General features: G+C 40.7%; 1 pseudogene; it reads left to right on the top strand.

The window, feature by feature from the left end:
* The first annotated feature begins 5649 nt into the window (after positions 1-5649).
* On the top strand, positions 5650-16295 carry LOC124287821 (annotated as a pseudogene).
* The last annotated feature ends 2290 nt before the right edge of the window (positions 16296-18585 follow it).

The following is an 18585-nucleotide window of genomic DNA, read 5'->3' as shown; positions in this document are numbered from 1 at the left end:
GAAATTATTGGGGGCTGCGAACACGTACTTAAGCATTTTGGCCGGAATCGTACACAGGACTGGACTATTAAACACAGATATCTAATGGCCGTGGACCAAAGCATCATGACGTGGATATTACAAGGGATGGGTCAGTATACGTGTCTCAGGGGTAGTCGAGTTACAACTGTGGCATACACGGTATGCCAGTGGCATGTAAGTTTAAATAGCCGACGTTTGACTGGATTAGACAATCACACGCACGCACGCACGCACACACACACACACACACACACACACACACACACTACATATGCAACGTGCACTTCCTCCAGTTATAAAACCTGACTGTTACCGGAAGAAGATCAACCCAATAGTAATAGGAGCAGCTGGATTATACGGCTAGTCGTGGCGACGACGCCTCAGAAACGACTACGTCGCAAATGGCGACTAGCCGTCTGGCTTGAAGCCTGTGTTTATGCGACAGAGTGAGTCTGCACAGTGGAAACATTGACCACTCAGTCCCAGTGCGCATTCAATATAACCCTCCCTTACCATCGTATTTCTCTCATCTCCATTAACCCTGACTGCTGTTGTCTCAAACTTTAACCCGAGTTTTATCCTCCGCCGTCCCATTGAGCAACGAACAGAGAGACCGCCTCCGTGGTGTAGTGGTTAGAGTGTCCGCCCGGAGAGCGGAAGGTCGCGGGTTCGATCCCCGACCGCGTCATACCAAAAGACGTTAAAATATGGTCCCTGCCTGGCGCTCGGCAGTAATGGGTACAACAAGGACTGGTCGGCTCAGAGTCAGTATAATGTGTCTGAGTGGGGTATTCATGCTTCACTGCGGCATGGTATCTCAGTGGGCTAGCACTATAAAACCAGCTTAAGTCTGGGCTAGTACAAGCAGCCGCACATACACATACACACGCATGCACGTCGTCATATGAGCGAAATATTCTCAAGCACGACGTTAAACCCAATTTAACCTCACCTCACCTCACCTCACCTCACCTCACCTCACCTCACCTCACCTCACCTCACGAACAGAGAGGACCCATGAAGATCCGGATTAGAACTGGTCTTCACTAACCAAGAGGCGATTGGGTGGTCAGGCTCGCTGACTTGGTTGACACATGTCAACATCCCAATTGCGTAGATATATGCTCATAATGTTGATCACTGTATTGAAACTGCTGAGTCAGCCAATCATTGATTGCTGTACCTGGATGCAGGTACCATGACGCAGCAGAATTCAGCTTTCAACTTGGATTGAACAAAAATCTCGCACACTCTTCCATAGAAAGCCGGGAAGATCAGGCTTAGAATGTATCTTCAGTAACCCATGCTTGTCTCAAGAGGCGACTAACGGGATCGGGTGGTCAGCCTCCCTGACTTGGTTGACACATGTCATCATATCCCAATTGCGTGGATCGATGCTGACGATGTCGATTATTTACAGACCATATAGCTGGAATATTGCTGAGTGCGGCGTTAAACAACAAACAACATAGGGCGCAATGCGTTCCCTTGGTCATTAAGAGAATGATGTGAGATGCGTGTAAGTGTTTTAAAGCGGGAGGGTGAGAATCAAATAATTCACTGATAATAGCCTTGTTTGATGTGAAATCACTGGATCAAATAACTCGATCTAAACTTGGGTTGTACGAACCAGTGACACGCCTGAAAAGCAAATAAAAACTTCTATCCTATGTTTGAGTTTACACGGTAATGTGTTCGCCATAATGACATGGCCCTTCTCGAGATCAGACAGGATGACTGTTGTCACGTACCCGTGACTGGATTAATACATGCACGCCTACCTACGTAGTTCGCAGACTGCCGACTGAACGTTTGAACGATCGCCCGGTGTGTGTTCTATCTTGAGTACTAGACCGTCCCCAGTTCTAAACCAGTTACTGACCCACCTGTCCACCGTTCGAAATTAACGTCTGTCCTTAGGCCCAAAGCCGACTGAAAACCACTCGGACCCACAGCTTCTGTTTTCTGCAGGTCCTTATGGCCGACAATTTTTTCATCCAGAATTACTAAGAGTATTGTTTTTCAGAAAATATCATTCAGTAATTTCTAGTTTTTATCTCGATCAGCAGCTGTTGTCTGTAAGTGAAACGACCATCATTTTCGAGGAAGCAATTTAGATTACTGAGATATGATCTTTTAATCTCGAACAAGTTATCCTTTAACTCTTGAACTCAGTTTGTTAGTTATCACATTTTTTGTTTGCTAAGAATTACTTATATTGTAGCTAAAATATAAGGCCTACACATTCTGCTGAGGACCCATAACGTTTTTATGGTTCTGGGTCCTCTTAAAGTGCCTGCAACTATTCAGGATTAAGGGTAAACGCTGCAACTGTCCCACGAGTGTTTGAGCCTACAGTGTGCGTTAAAACTCGAATAGAAGACCGACCCTAGTTGTAAACCAGTCAATTGTCCCACAAATGTTTGAGCTCACAGGTTACTCAAAACTAAATGTTTTCTATAGTAACGTTATATTTTTATAAAAATCACCCAGGCTGTCAACAGCCATTCTATGTACACATGGGTACAGTCTGGCCTTTAAACTAAAACAAAAACACAATTTCCGGCTAACTTATCCTGTCTATTTTCCGAGCACAGGAAGTTGAACACATCAACCCCAGTTCCGCATCAAATGTCACCTACTTGAAAATATCTGTACACACAATACGCATAGGTCATGGTGATAAAAATGACTGCATTAAATGCTTAAAATTGTGGTCAGTTTTAATTACTGGAACTAAGTGCTTTTAAAATACAAACATTACTTACACTATTTCATCCAATCACAGCTGTCACATGTCTCTATCTGGCCAGAAGTTTACACACGACACTGGTTCTAGGAGCAAGTGATTCTGATTTAGTGTAGTAGAACCTTTAGTGTGTGATAAAGCTCGAATAGTAGACCGACACTAGTTGTAAAACAGTCCGCTGTCTCCCAGAATTCAGAGAACCACAAACGAATCAGTTAATATTTCAAAGAGTGAATGCTTCAAAGAGTGAATAAGGACTGACTGACTGAGTTTAGTGCCGCTTTTAGCAATATTTCAGGAAGAATGGGCTTCACAGATAAACCACAGTGTAATTAATCCAGATATTCAATATTCTATGCTGCAAACAGAAGGCTGCTATCTGATAGCAAGTAACAGCTAAAAGGAACTTCCCTATTGTAATGCACTGGCGACTTTCAAACACCATTATTACACCCATGCATTGCTATTGGTACTGTTAACACATTTCAGGGGACCTGGGGTAACCAAGTGGCAAAAGCGTTTGGCCTGGGTTCGATTCCACACATTCGTGCAGTGTGTGAAGCCCTTTTCTGGTAAACCGTCATGACATTGCTAGAATATAGCTAAAGCGGCGTAAAACCATACTCACTCACTCTAATATGGGTAGAAAGTGTAAATACATTCTGTTTCTGTCATTAAACTGGTGAGAGTATTGCTAGAGAAACATTATACCAACCAACTCACACATTCGTGGTCCCTCACCATAGCTGCGGAGTATATTCCTTTCATGGAGACAAATCTGTTCTAGATTTACATGAATACAATTCTAGAAGCATCTGGAAAATGTATTTGAATCGTTTTCACTTTAGAGGTATGAACGTTTTGTGTATTATGGAATTCATAGGCTGTATGGTAGTCTTACACACTCCCATTAGCTGCAGGTATTCATCTCGCTTCAATACACAATCGTTTTTTAATCAACTGAACGAGGCTAAATTTCACAGATTATTATCAGGCTTACTTGCTTGGTTTATGCATGCCATCGTATCCCAATTGCAATTTCGTAAGTCACTGGATTGACTGGTCCACACTTGATTATTTACAAACCGCCGTTGGGAACATGGCTAGTTTATGTCACCACATTGCTAAGAACGGCGTAAAACAAACAAACAAACAAATCATAGATTATTAATTCATTGGTATTTAACACAATAATATTCACGTGATTTTGTTTAATTTATACCATTTCAGATTGTTTCAAACACAAGCCCGTTAACATTTTATTCCGCTTAATAGCGGTTCCCAGTTTTGCATGTACCGCGTCCTTCTTTCATACACATGCATTGATTCCCGCTTCTATACACAGTCAGCGTTGACGATGTTTTCATAACTCCTCGGTTATAATTAGCCTTGATGACTCAGCATAGTTACCCGTCAGTTGTGAGGGAAGCAGTACATGTCAATACTCTCAAACATGACCCAGTCATGGAAACAGCCACGCCTCGTGTCCTTGGAAATACTCCTTGCATAAATGTACTTTTGAATCGCCATCAAATATGGCTTGTAGTTGATGGTAATATTATGCTTAAGACACTTGTCAGGGTGAGAAAATATATGATTTTTATTGGTTTGCATGTTTACGATGGGCCCGTAAAGAGCGAGTGAGTGAGGCAGTTCCAGTTTAAAAAATACGTTATGTCATCTTGACATGACGAGAGTGGTGCAGATCTTAAACGGTTGTGTCGAATTATCAGTTGCACGGTCCCTTATTCTGGAAACGTTCGTAACTCTAAGAATTTTTAACTTTGATCGTAGCCAATGCGTTAAGAATGGGCTTAAGAAGTTCGTAGGGCTACGAACGGTTCGAGAATAGCTAGCCAGGACCCCGTTCCACAACGCGATCGTAGCGCTACGACTGTCGTAAGTCGATGTCAAAGTATGGGAGTTACGCTCATCCTAGCTACGATCCTATTTGGCGTATCAGAGGTCAAGTAATGTGGAGACAAAAGGAAATCACCTGGGTCCCCGTTTCACAACGCGATCATAACGCTACGATTGTCATAAGCCAGTGTTATGGTATATGACTTACGACAGTCGTAGAGTTACGGTCGCTTTGTGAAATGGGGCCCAGGTGATTTCCTTTTGTCTCCATCAATACTTGACCTCTGATATGTCAAATCGGATGTGTCGAGATTCCGTTGTCTCGAACTCATTCTCAATTCCCAAATTGCAATCAAAGTAGAAACCTGCCTTGATAAGATTGTTAATATGCGTATATACGCTGAGAACAGATGCCAGAGGTTTGCCTTCGGGCTGTTAGTGAGTGAGAGTGGTTTTACGCCATCTTTAGCAATATTCTAGCAATATCACGGCGGGGGACACCAGAAATGGGCTCCACACATTGCACCCATGTGGGGATCGAACCGGGGTCTTCAGCGTGACAAACGGTCATTTCAACCACTGGGCTACCCCACCGCCCCTTAGTCTGTCTCACAGTCCTTGTACCGCATTATTTTCCCCACATCCTCGCCCTTTCTGCAATATTAAAGCCCTTAATAAAGCCAGATTTCCTCATGTTCACAGAGGCTCCTTTTGGACTTAAATAGAATTATTAAATTATTATTTCTATCAAAATAACCGATCAAATTGTTATGTATATGTATATGTATATATAGATATGTTCTACAAATACATTATTGCATAATTTCCCGGTGACATACTTCGCCATCGAACGTTCTCAACTGCAGCGATACAAACGTTTTGCTTAATCATAGTTTGCACAGGTCGCCGCTGCGACCACAACTACATACAACACTTAAGGTGAAGCCAACATCGACATCTCGTGATGGCCCCAGTCTGTATTCGCCAAGATAACCGGTTTGTGGACTCTGTGACGCAGCACTTCTGCCCGAGCGTTTATATAGAGCTGCATAACACCGTCCCCAGTCATTCAACAAAGTATCCACGGATCTCCACACTGAATCAAAAATGCCTTCAAAGTACAAGCTGACCTACTTTGATTTCAAGGCGAGGGGGGGGAACTGACCAGATTGATGTTTGCCCTTGGTGGTCAGGACTTCGAAGATTACAGATTCCCACGAGAAGACTGGCCTAAAGAAAAGCCAAGTGAGTTTGAGTTAAAAATACGTTCATTAGATACAAGCCTGCTCTTTCGTCCCAATCAAACTGATTAATCTTCCTTTGCAAATAGGTACTATCATAATTCAGATTGTTTGATCCGGTTCTTTGAAACTCCAGTAGGAGGCACGGGTTCAAATCTCAGATTAGCCCTGAATATGTGTCTTGGTTTGGTACTGCCATACCACTACCCGTGGGTTTCGCCAAACTTCCCCCTGCATTGACACAGCATTGATGTACTGCTGAAACAGCATTGATGTACTGTTGACACAGCATTGATGTACTGTTGACACAGCATTGATGTACTGCTGACACAGCATTGATGTACTGTTGACACAGCATTGATGTACTGTTGACAGCATTGATGTACTGCTGACACTGATGTACAGCATTGATGTACTGTTGACACAGCATTGATGTACTGCTGACACAGCATTGATGTACTGCTGACACAGCATTGATGTACTGCTGACACAGCATTGATGTACTGCTGACACAGATGTACTGTGATGTACTGTTGACACAGCATTGATGTACTGCTGACACAGCATTGATGTACTGCTGACACAGCATTGATGTACTGTTGACACAGCATTCATGTACTGCTGAAACAGCATTGATGTACTGTTGACACAGCATTGATGTACTGTTGACACAGCATTGATGTACTGCATTGATGTACTGTTGACAGCATTGATGTACAGCATTCATTGACAGCATTGATGTACTGTGACACAGCATGATGTACTGACACAGCATTGATGTACTGTTGACACAGCATTGATGTACTGCTGACACAGCATTGATGTACTGTTGACACAGCATTGATGTAACTGCTGACACAGCATTGATGTACTGCTGACACAGCATTGATGTACTGTTGACACAGCATTGATGTACTGCTGACACAGCATTGATGTACTGTTGACACAGCATTGATGTACTGTTGACACAGCATTGATGTACTGCTGACACAGCATTGATGTACAGCATTGATGTACTGTTGACACAGCATTGATGTACTGCTGACACAGATGTACTGTTGACAGCATTAATGTACTGTTGACACAGATGTACTGTTGACACAGCATTGATGTACTGTTGACAGCATTGATGTACTGCTGACACAGCATTGATGTACTGTTGACACAGATGTACTGCTCACACATATGCACTGCTGAACCAGCATTGATGTACTGCTGACACAGCATTGATGTACTGTTGACACAGATGTACTGTTGACACAGCATTGATGTACTGCTGACACAGATGTACTGTTGACAGCATTGATGTACTTTTGACACAGCATTGATGTACTGTTGACACAGCATTGATGTACTGTTGACATAGATGTACTGTTGACACAGCATTGATGTACTGTTGACACAGATGTACTTTTGACACAGCATTGATGTACTGTTGACACAGCATTGATGTACTGTTGACACAGATGTACTGTTGACACAGATGTACTGCTGACACAGCATTGATGTACTGTTGACAGCATTGATGTACTGTTGACACAGCATTGATGTACTGTTGACACAGATGTACTTTTGACACAGCATTGATGTACTGTTGACACAGCATTGATGTACTGTTGACACAGATGTACTGCTGACACAGCATTGATGTACTGTTGACACAGATGTACTTTTGACACAGCATTGATGTATTGTTCAAAGCGACGTAAAACTCACTCACTCACTCACTTTTCTGAAATACGTATTTCTAAAGATGCTAGATGGATGCTCATCTATTGTATAGTTGACAGCTTCGACTTCTTCAAATTAGGTGGGGCGGCGGGGGAGCCTAGTGGTTAAATCGTTTTCTCTTCAAGCTGAAGGTCCGGGTTCGATTCCCCCATTTCTGGTGTCCCCTGTCGTGATATTGCTGGAATATTGCTAAAGCGGCCTAAAACCATATCCACTCACTCACTCACTCTTCGATTTAGTTGACTAAACCAACATTTAGTTTCTTGGATGCTTCTATTTAGTTTACATCTTCTCCATTTTTCTTCAGTCCACTTCTATTTAGTTGTTGGAGTAGCTCAGTGGTTAAAACGTTCGCACGTTACGCCGAAGACCCGGGTTCGATTCCCCAAATGGGTACAATGTGTGAAGCCAATTTCCGGTGCCCCCTGCCCTGATATTACTGGAATAGTGCTAAAGCAGCGTAAAACCCAACTTACTCACTTACCTATTCAAGTAACTGCTATTATTATGTTGGCTGATTCTATATACCCAACTGCTAATATTAAGTTGACTGCCTCTATGTAGCTGAGTGTGTCTATTAAGTTGACTGAATCGAATTAGTTGACTTCTTTTAGAAACTTGTTTTAGTTGACTTATGCTGTTTAGTTTACTTCTAATTATATTTAGATGACTGCTATTTAGTTGATTGCTTCTTTACGTATTTAGATGACTGCTATTTAGTTGATTGCTTCTTTAGTTGATTGCCTCTTTACGTATTTAGATGACTGCTATTTAGTTGATTGCTTCTTTACGTATTTAGATGACTGCTATTTAGTTTATTGCCTCTTTACGTATTTAGATGACTGCTATTTAGTTTATTGCCTCTTTACGTATTTAGATGACTGCTATTTAGTTATCTGTGTATTTTCAATTGACAGATTCTATGCAATTTTCAACTGCCTGCTTCTTCTCTATTTGATGTTTCTACTCAGCCGAGAGCTCATCGTTCGGTTGCTTCTTCTAATGCCCGATAAGCTGACTACTTCTATTTTGTTGACTGTTCATACTCAGTTGTCAGGTTCTACTCAGCTCAGTCGAATGGTTTTACTAGTTGACTAGAGCTCCGCGTGTGCTTGTGTTTAGGACAAATGTTCATAAAAAATCAAGCACAAGCCTGTATCACAGAGAAACAAACACAACCTTTCTACATCTGGCCCAGATACGGATCCAAGAACTTAGGGTGCATCATATTTTCAATCTCATTTCCCTGAGGATCATACAACTCTTGCAGCCATTTGGCGTACCAAGTTAATGTGGTTTTCTCTTGCTTACGAGGTACCAATTCATAGCTGGGTGGACTGGGAGACATAGTCACAGTACTTTGTCCAAGTTTACTGCTCGTTGTTGTACCCGCAACTAGGTGTTTGCACGTATTCATGTGCCCACCATCTATTCATATACCAACGGATTCGTTGGGTTGTGTACTGTACACTAGGGGTTGTGACAACACTGAAAGAGTCTGCACACAAAGTTGAGTCCAAGGTTTTTTACACCCGATGACAGGTGGGCTCGATCCCGGCACCTTAAGCTCCCTGGATCACTAGCCTGGCGCCTGGCTCACCCACCATGCAAATGTCACGCAACACAATTCATTTAGAATTTAAAATGATTTGTCCATAGGAACATATGTTAAACAATGGATATGTCACATGGTAGATTTATATATATAAAACAGAACAATTTATGCTTAGAGAGTTACAGCAATGCAGTGTTCAATGCTGGTCAAGATGCTGGCGCTGTTTTTAGTAAAGGACATGGACATTCTGGTGAAGCTAAATGACTAGTCTAATAGGAATGACAAGTCTTTGTGGATGATCAACTTCTTTATTGTACAATGGCGACGTGTCGGTATAGATGCCGTGTTCAAGCATGAGGTTGTGAATGGATACATAGAGAATACTACACTCGGTCGCATTACATACGAGTTATACGAAACGAGTGTTCTTCCTATGGTATCTGACCGAGCGAAAGTTCAGATACCATAGGAAGAACACTCGTTTCGTATAATTCGTATGTAATGCGACCGAGTGTGGTATTTTGTTTATTACCCACGTCTTACATGCATTAAATTGTTATTGTTATGGTTTCAAACCGAAACCGGTTTCATAAAGAGGTTGCGGAAGAATTTTGTTCTGTAGTCACTTTTGCATGACGTCACACTGTATTGACGTCACTACGCCATTCTCGTCTGTCCCCCTTGGTAACCGACGTCACGATGCATGTCAGTTGTCATCGCCTCGTACATCCTCCTACAGTAAACTACTCCGTAGCACCCCTTTTCTTGGTTTGCAATTGCTTCACTCGGCTAACATCCCTGGTGGAAACATTGCGTTTATGTTTTTCGACGGATATAATGTCTCAGTTCGACTCACAATTAAACAGCGATACTGCAACGTTCGCAATGTTTACATTCCCACAATGCATATAAGTTGTAGATTCAATGAATGAATTCACGTCTTCGTTATGAAAGTAGTTCCGTCACAACGTGACGTAACTGGGAGCACACTCCGGCACAGCGATGACTAACATAACATCACTGCCACAGGCTAATTTGCATATCACGTGACCGGACTTTTCTCTTGTTTGGAATCAAACGCGCATATTCATAATAAGAAGAGACTGGACTCACGAAAGCTTTTCGGCGCTCTCTTCATAATGTTTTAAATTGTTACATATATATTCTTCCACAACTGCGACAGTAAGGTCTATGACAGTACATATTTAGATATCAAACTGGCTGCATCGTTTGCTCTCCATCAGCTTCGATGACAGCACGTGGAGCCGTACAACCTATGTAAACAAAGGATCGATACGCAAATCGAAATAGTGTTACATGTTTTTTGGATATTTTCTCAGTGAAACTAAACCATTATATTAAAGATGTTTAGTTAGATGTGTAGACCCGTCAGAAATAAAAGAGTAAAAGAAATCTGTACATTATATTGAATGGTCATTGCAAGATGTGACGAATCGTCACATTTTTCTGGCCTGTGGCAGAGGTACTATGCTGGCTTGCCGCATGGAACTCTGGGTAGGAGAGTTAACTGGGAGGTCATCGGTTATCCAATCAAATCGTTGACGACGTGGGTAATAAAGCAACACATACATAGGGTACATGAGCGCTGACAAAGACAATGGATGTTCAAAGCGTTAAGGAACGCCATCAGAAACACTAGTCATCGGTCCGTTAAGCACGTAGAGAGCTATAGTAATGTAACATTTGCACAATTTGTCGCTAGCCATTATGGCCTATAGCAAAAACATAAAATACGGTTCGATTCACCTTTCGTAATTCCTAACCTTGTCTCTTTTCATAACTGTTACTATGAATGCCCTAAAGACATATGTGGACTATTGTAGTTTTTATTGATCATGACAATTTACATAAACTGTGAAGTGAACTACGTTTGCTACAAAACATTTTGTAGTATGGGTGAGTGAGTGAATGAGTTTAGTATGAGTGTCCGAAATTAAAAACAGAAGTCCATGAAATGATGTTCCTGGAATCTTTGGTTTTAGCGGTTTCTACCGCTGGCTGATCGGTGTTATATTCATACTCTAAATGATTCAATGAATCATGTACCATAAACATCCCCACACAATACTCACAAATATGTGTGTTTAAGACACACTGGGAACATGAAATTCTCAATGCATTATTTCATTGCTGACTAAAACCTTATGTTTCAGAAACCCCGTTTGGCTGGGTGCCTGTCCTGACTGTGGATGGGAAGTCCTACTGTGATAGCATGGCAGTTGCCAAGTTCATTGCCAGAGAATTTGGTATGTCCATAAAAGAGAACGAATTCGTTACAATGGAGTTACAGTCATACAAATACTTATAGCCACAACCATGAAGACGTGGTAATTCTTCAGATGATCGAAATAACGAAACCAGTTCCCACATAATGTTCCCCCATGAACCCACGCCTGAAATTACAATTACAACCCTTATTTCCATCAAATAAAAAGTGCAACAAACAAATGCTTATTTTCATTTTAAACTAGTAAAAGTGTTACTAGTCGAGTAGAACATGCTCATTATCGTCAAGACCACCTGGTGTCATTTTCAGTGATACATTATTGTATTAATACATTAAATTATATTATAATGATGGGAGTACCTATGATACCAAGGAGTACAAATCAACTCATATTTCAGGTAATGGTGGCAAGTCTAGTCTCCAGATTTTGGAGGTTGACCAGGTGACTGGAATTGTCGTGGACACACTAGATGCACTTGGCAAACTACTTTTCGCACCGGAAGACAAAAAGGTACTTGCCCATCACATCGTGGTGGTTGAACACTCAGAGATTTCATATGAATAGTTACGTAGCATAATCCTTTAGCATATGTTGGTTTTGTGAGTGAGTGAGCCGCTGTTTAACAATATCACGGCGGGGCTTTTATTTCTTAATAAAAATAAAAGACTTAAATTATAAAAAAAAATATATATATCACGGTGGGGCATACCAGACATGGACATGATGCATTGTACCGAATTGGGGAATCGAAACCGGGTCTTCGACCTGACGAGCGAACACTTTAACCACAAGGCTATCCTCAAACACGGAGAGCAAAGGCCATTTAAAGAATGAAGTTGTTTAATTCTGTTTGACCAAATAGTTTTTTTTGGAATTTTTGAATCGAAGTCTTCATAGGAATAAAAAATATACTTCACATTCGATTTCCGAGTAGCAATTTCTTTCAGTTGGCATTGTATGATAGACTCCGACATTTCTTATGTTTATGGGGGCGGTGGGGTAGCCTAGTGATTAAAACGTTCGCTCGTCACGCCGAAGATCCAGGTTTGATTCCACACATGGGTACAATGTGTGAAACCCATTTCTGGTGTCCCCGCCGTGATATTGCTGGAATATTGCTATAAGCGCGGCGTAAAGCTAAAGTCACTCCCCTCCCATTATACATCAAATTACAAATAAAAGATTACTTGTAATACAATTATAGGTACAGCCTACACAACTCACCAAAGCGCCTGGCCAACTCACTCTTATGTTTTTTTAATATTTTTCGCTTTTAATGCAAAAAAAATATCTCGAAAATTCGTTATCAGTGTCATAGTATTAATACGTTTTGTTGACTTTTTTTAATCAAAGAATGGCTTTGAGCATAAGCACCCGTGAAGATCCGGGTTAGAATTGCTCTTCAGTAAGCCATGCTGGTCGTAAGAGGCAATTAATATGATCGGGAGGTGAGGCTCGCTGACTCGTACCCCAACTGCGTATATCGATGCTCACGATGTTGATCACTGGATTGTCTTGTCCAGACTCGAATTATTTACAGATCGCCTCCATATAGCTGGAATGTTGCTGAGTGCGGCGTTAAACAACAGTTAATCAATCAATCAATCTGAGCATAAGCAGATCTGGTAAAATATAACGGTTTCTCCAACTTTACGTGTGATTACGTTTAGTAACATGCAATGAGTAACATGCAATGAGTAACATGCAATGAGTAACATGCAATCAGCCCTAATGTTTGGTTCTACAGGAGGAGCTGAAGAAGAAGACGTACGAAGAGACTCTACCCAAGTATCTGAATGCTCTGGAGAAGATTCTCACTGACAACAGAACAGGGTTTTTTGTGGGCAATTCGGTATGTTAGATACAGCTGCATTGGTTTTACATGGTCAGTAGGTTTGTTAGACACAGCTGCAGGGGTTTACATGGTCAGTAGGTTTGTTAGACACATCTGCAGGGGTTTACATGGTCAGTAGGTTTGTTAGACACAGCTGCAGGGGTTATATGGTCAGTAGGTTTGTCAGACACAGCTGCAGGGGTTATATGGTCAGTAGGTTTGTTAGACACAGCTGCAGGGGTTATATGGTCAGTAGGTTTGTTAGACACAGATGCAGGGGTTATATGGTCAGTAGGTTTGTTAGACACAGCTGCAGTGGTTTTATATGGTCAGTAGGTTTGTTAGACACAGCTGCAGGGGTTTTACATGGTCAGTGGGTTTGATAGACACAGCTGCAGTGGTTTTACATGGTCAGTAGGTTTGTTAGACACAGCTGCAGGGGTTTTACATGGTCGGTAGGTTTGTTAGACACAGCTGCAGGGGTTTTACATGGTCAGTAGGTTTGTTAGACACAGCTGCAGGGGTTTTATATGATCAGTAGGTTTGTTAGACACAACTGCAGTGGTCTTTCGTGGGCAATTCGGTATGTTAGACACAACTAGAGTGGTGTTACATGGTCAGTAGGTTTGTTAGACACAACTGCAGTGGTTTTACATGGTCAGTAGGTTTGTTAGACACAACTGCAATGGTTTTACATGGTCAGTAGGTTTGTTAGTTGCAACTGCAATGGTTTTACATGGTCAGTAGGTTTGGTAGACACAGCTGCAGTGGTTTTACATGGTCAGTAGGTTTGTTAGACGCAACTGCAATGGTTTTACATGGGCAATAAGGCTTTTTAGACACAGCTGCAGTGGTTTTACATGGTCAGTAGGTTTGTTAGACACAGCTGCAGTGGTTTTACATGGTCAATTGGTTTGTTAGACGCAACTGCAATGGTTTTACATGGGCAATAAGGTTTGTTAGACGCAACTGCAATGGTTTTACATGGGCAATAAGGTTTGTTAGACGCAACTGCAATGGTTTTACATTGACAATAAGGTTTGTTAGACGCAACTGCAATGGTTTTACATGGACAATAAGGTTTGTTAGACGCAACTGCAATGGTTTTACATTGGCAATAAGGTTTGTTAGACGCAACTGCAATGGTTTTACATTGACAATAAGGTTTGTTAGACGCAACTGCAATGGTTTTACATTGACAATAAGGTTTGTTAGACGCAACTGCAATGGTTTTACATTGAAAATAAGGTTTGTTAGACGCAACTGCAATGGTTTTACATTGACAATAAGGTTTGTTAGACACAACTGCAATGGTTTTACATGGGCAATAAGGTTTGTTAGACACAACTGCAATGGTTTTACATGGTCAATAAGGTTTGTTAGACACAACTGCAATGGTTTTACATGGGCAATAAGGTTTGTTAGACGCAACTGCAATGGTTTTACATGGTCAATTGGTTTGTTAGACACAACTGCAATGGTTTTACATGGGCAATAAGGTTTGTTAGACACAACTGCAATGATTTTACATGGTCAATGGGATTGAGAGACACAACTGCAGTGGTTTTACGTGAGCAATAAGGTTTGTTAGACACAACTGCAATGGTTTTACATGGGCAATAAGGTTTGTTAGACACAACAGCAATGGTTTTACATGGACAATAAGGTTTTGTTAGACACAACTGCAATGGTTTACATGGGCAATAAGGTTTGTTAGACACAACTGCAATGGTTTTACATGGACAATAAGGTTTGTTAGACACAGCTGCAATGGTTTTACATGGGCAATAAGGTTTGCTAGACACAACTGCAATGGTTTTACATGGTCAGTAAGTTTCATAGACGCAACTGCAATGGTTCTACATGGGTAATATGGTATGTTAGACAGAACTGCAAAAAATGGGGCATTATATATATTATGGGGATGTTAGCTGATATGTACATATGTGAATGAAATATCAACCTTTCCGAAGCGACATGTTTATACTTGTTTCGTTTGTTGTTTAACGACTGGGCAATTTTCATTCAATCTGCAAATAAATTAAGCCTGGATCAGACAATGCAGTGACTGATATCATGAGCATCGATCAGCTTTTATGGATATGATATGTTCTGGAGATGAAAGGCCGCTAATTTGGTGTATCATGTTACAGATCACCGTAGCCGATGTTGCGGTGTACGATGCCGTTACTGACAGAATCGAGGAAAGCCTACTATCCAAATACCCCAAAGTAAAGGCTAACAACAGCAAAGTGGCATCAAATGAAAGAATAAAGGCATATCTTGCGAAGAGGAAAAAGACGCCATTTTAGGAAATGTTGCAATGTCTGCACTCTAGACACCAGGCTGGATTTACACTGACTGTCGTACTTTCAGCAGTAACGTCATTGATAATATAAAAAGCATTTAAAACACGTCATGTACTTTCATAGAGAAACACTGCAATTAAATTCTTCATGCATAGCGATACAAAATATATTCTGTGCCTGCATCACAGATGTTGTGCATGAGGAATTTCGTTCATGGCGTCATATTTCGTTCATGACGTCATATTTTTCGTTCATGACGTCATACACGTACATTACTATCTGCATCTGCATCTGCATCTGCAGTCTACTACGGGTGTATCATTGCGATTCTGCGTGATATATATTACTGATATAACTCTCGCGGGTTCAGTTTTTACACAAAAAAATGTTTATACATTCTTGCAGTATAAGTATTTTCTTTTTGGCGCATTTGTTCTATTTTTTACATATGTGGAACTTGTAGTTTAGACATCGCTGTTCGTTACGCATGGAACCGACTTTACGGTTGTTGTGTGAATCTAGCCCAAAGCACGCTTATTCTATCGCTCAGCGCACCGCTTGGAGCAATGGGTGTATATATCGAGCATCGTTCTCCAATCATGTGTGCATCTTCATCATTAAATACATCTGTTTCTGTGCACATGCTGTCATCTAGGGTATATGATTTGTCACCTTCTATTTATTATCAATGATCGTGTTTGTGTTGTTGTAAATCAAATATATTTAATAAAGTCTGTTGTCTGATAGATATGCTTTTGGTTTTTGACAAACTGAAAATTAGAGAGTGAAACAAATTAAAGATCACTATGAAAGCGCAGACTTTTACAAGCTTTGCATTACACTGTGAGTAAATATATGAGTGAGTGAGTGAGTGAGTTTAGTTTTACGCCGCACACCTGACAATCCAGTGAACAACAGCATGAGCATCGATCTGCGCAATTGGGAACCTATGACATGTGTCAACCAAGTCAGCGAGCCTGACCACCCGATCCCGTTAGTCGCCTCTTACGACAAGCATGGGTTACTGAAGATCAATATTCTAACCCGGACCTTCACGGGTAGAATATATGAGAATACATAACGGGACACTGCGATGAAGTGGTGTTTCCTTATTTGTTTCTCTCAGTATATTTGCCAAGGGTCTCGGGTTCCTAAGAATCAGCTGGTCTTCATTCAAATCGACAGAACTATAGTAAACGCACTGTTAGGATGACTGCACGCGTTTGTTAGTGCGATACCGCAAAGATCAGGGCGAGTGAGTATGATTTAACCCCCTTGATGCCGAGGGGTTTTTTCAGGCGCACATTTTCATACGGTTTGAAAAGTGAACGTTGTGCGAGAATTGCGCTCGCGTGGTCCTGGATCTACGTACGTCTATAAAATTACACAGAAATGTAGAATATTAAATTTCCTATCCGTTGGTATAAATATAAGTGCAACTACCTTGGCGGTTTGAGAAATAGACACTGCTAAATGTTGTCCAAAGTTTGTTATGCGTTAAAAAACAGTAAATTTATCAGCTTTTTATTGCGCACCGATAAAAGCACTGTGCTACGAATTTTTTAATGTGGCATCTTTACGAAAAGTGTGAGCGAAGAAAATACAGCCTGATATCTGAACGACATAAGTGTATATGAATTGGGTTTATGTGCTTGTGCATAACGTTATACGCTCAACATTAAAAATGGCTCGCAATAAATGTCAAAAATGGATTTTCTTCTATGACGTCAAACGACGACAGAGAGGTCATACACGCGTATAATGATAAGGGGCATAACTCCGTTATGCGTAACACTAGGTCAATGTAACTCTGATCACTTGGAGAGAATTTGTTGTGGATACGGACGCTATATTTTCGTTATTATATGTTCATGGTGAACCAAACTATCCCAATTCAAAGTTCCCCAATGTGAGCAGATGCAGTTTGGTAGTTTCACAATTTACAAGAAAAATGACAACGTATTACATGTGAAAGCACGTAATAGCGATTTGGATGGCCCTATCCGATATATAAGTTAGTTCTTAGATTCCCATATTCTCCTGTTTGTGTAGATGTAATTTGACTAATTTTGCATCGTTACCAGAATACTAGCCATTGCTGAAAATAATACAACATTTTAGTTGACGTCATTGCTTGTTTTAAGCATTTTGCGACGTCGGAAAAAGACGACAATGGAATGCTGATTAGTATATATCTCCCCTAATTTCCATTAATTGTATAAAAGGTCTCGGCTTCTACGTCGAAATTTAACACTCTTTAGACAAACATAAAATGACTGATTTTTCCATTTAAAAAAACCCCACTCGAATATTTTGTTTGGGATAAGAATTTTGTTTGTTTATGATTATGTAGCTATTTCTCTGCATACGTATGCAATGAAAGATGCAAAAAGATAGCTTTTTATATATGGAACTATATATTAGAATATGGATGTAAGATTTGTCCGAATTAACACATGAGATGGTATATATATTTTTCAACAATTTTTTTATAAATGTAGTTAGAGTTTGATATCCTGTCATCACAATATTATTTAATCGAATATGAATTGATTATATTATCGAAAACAATGATAGAGAATCATAAAAAGTTTCCAACAAACGCGCACCTGGCCGATCAATATGCATCATTCTTTTGTCTATAAAACGACACAAAATGCATTGTGTTTACTCTTGTTCAACGGACCTTTACCTCAAAGAAATTGTCTAATATGTAGAACAATGTTGACGTATGACATCACTACCGCTGACCGATTTCTTACAAAATGGCGGCTTTGCTGACAAGGGTACACAGGATTTTGCGAGGACCCTTCCATTGATTCAGGGATCGTTTGTACATAAATATGAGATGTAAGTAATCAGAATGATTCTGACTATATGTGTATTGTTATATGTTTTATCATTTTTAATGTAAGTAAGAGAAGAAGCCAAAAATGCTGATGATTACAGTTGTCGTTCTGCGTGATTTTGCGTCAGTCATGGCGTGACGCTGCACGGAAACTCTGACAATTCTTATGAATTATCAAACCATTGCAT

This window comes from Haliotis rubra, unplaced genomic scaffold (assembly GCF_003918875.1).
Source record: "Haliotis rubra isolate DU_JTF1 unplaced genomic scaffold, ASM391887v1 Scf406, whole genome shotgun sequence".
NCBI lineage: Eukaryota > Metazoa > Mollusca > Gastropoda > Lepetellida > Haliotidae > Haliotis > Haliotis rubra.
The sequence above is the reverse complement of the archived record's forward strand: the minus strand, read 5'-3'. Positions and strand labels throughout refer to the sequence as shown.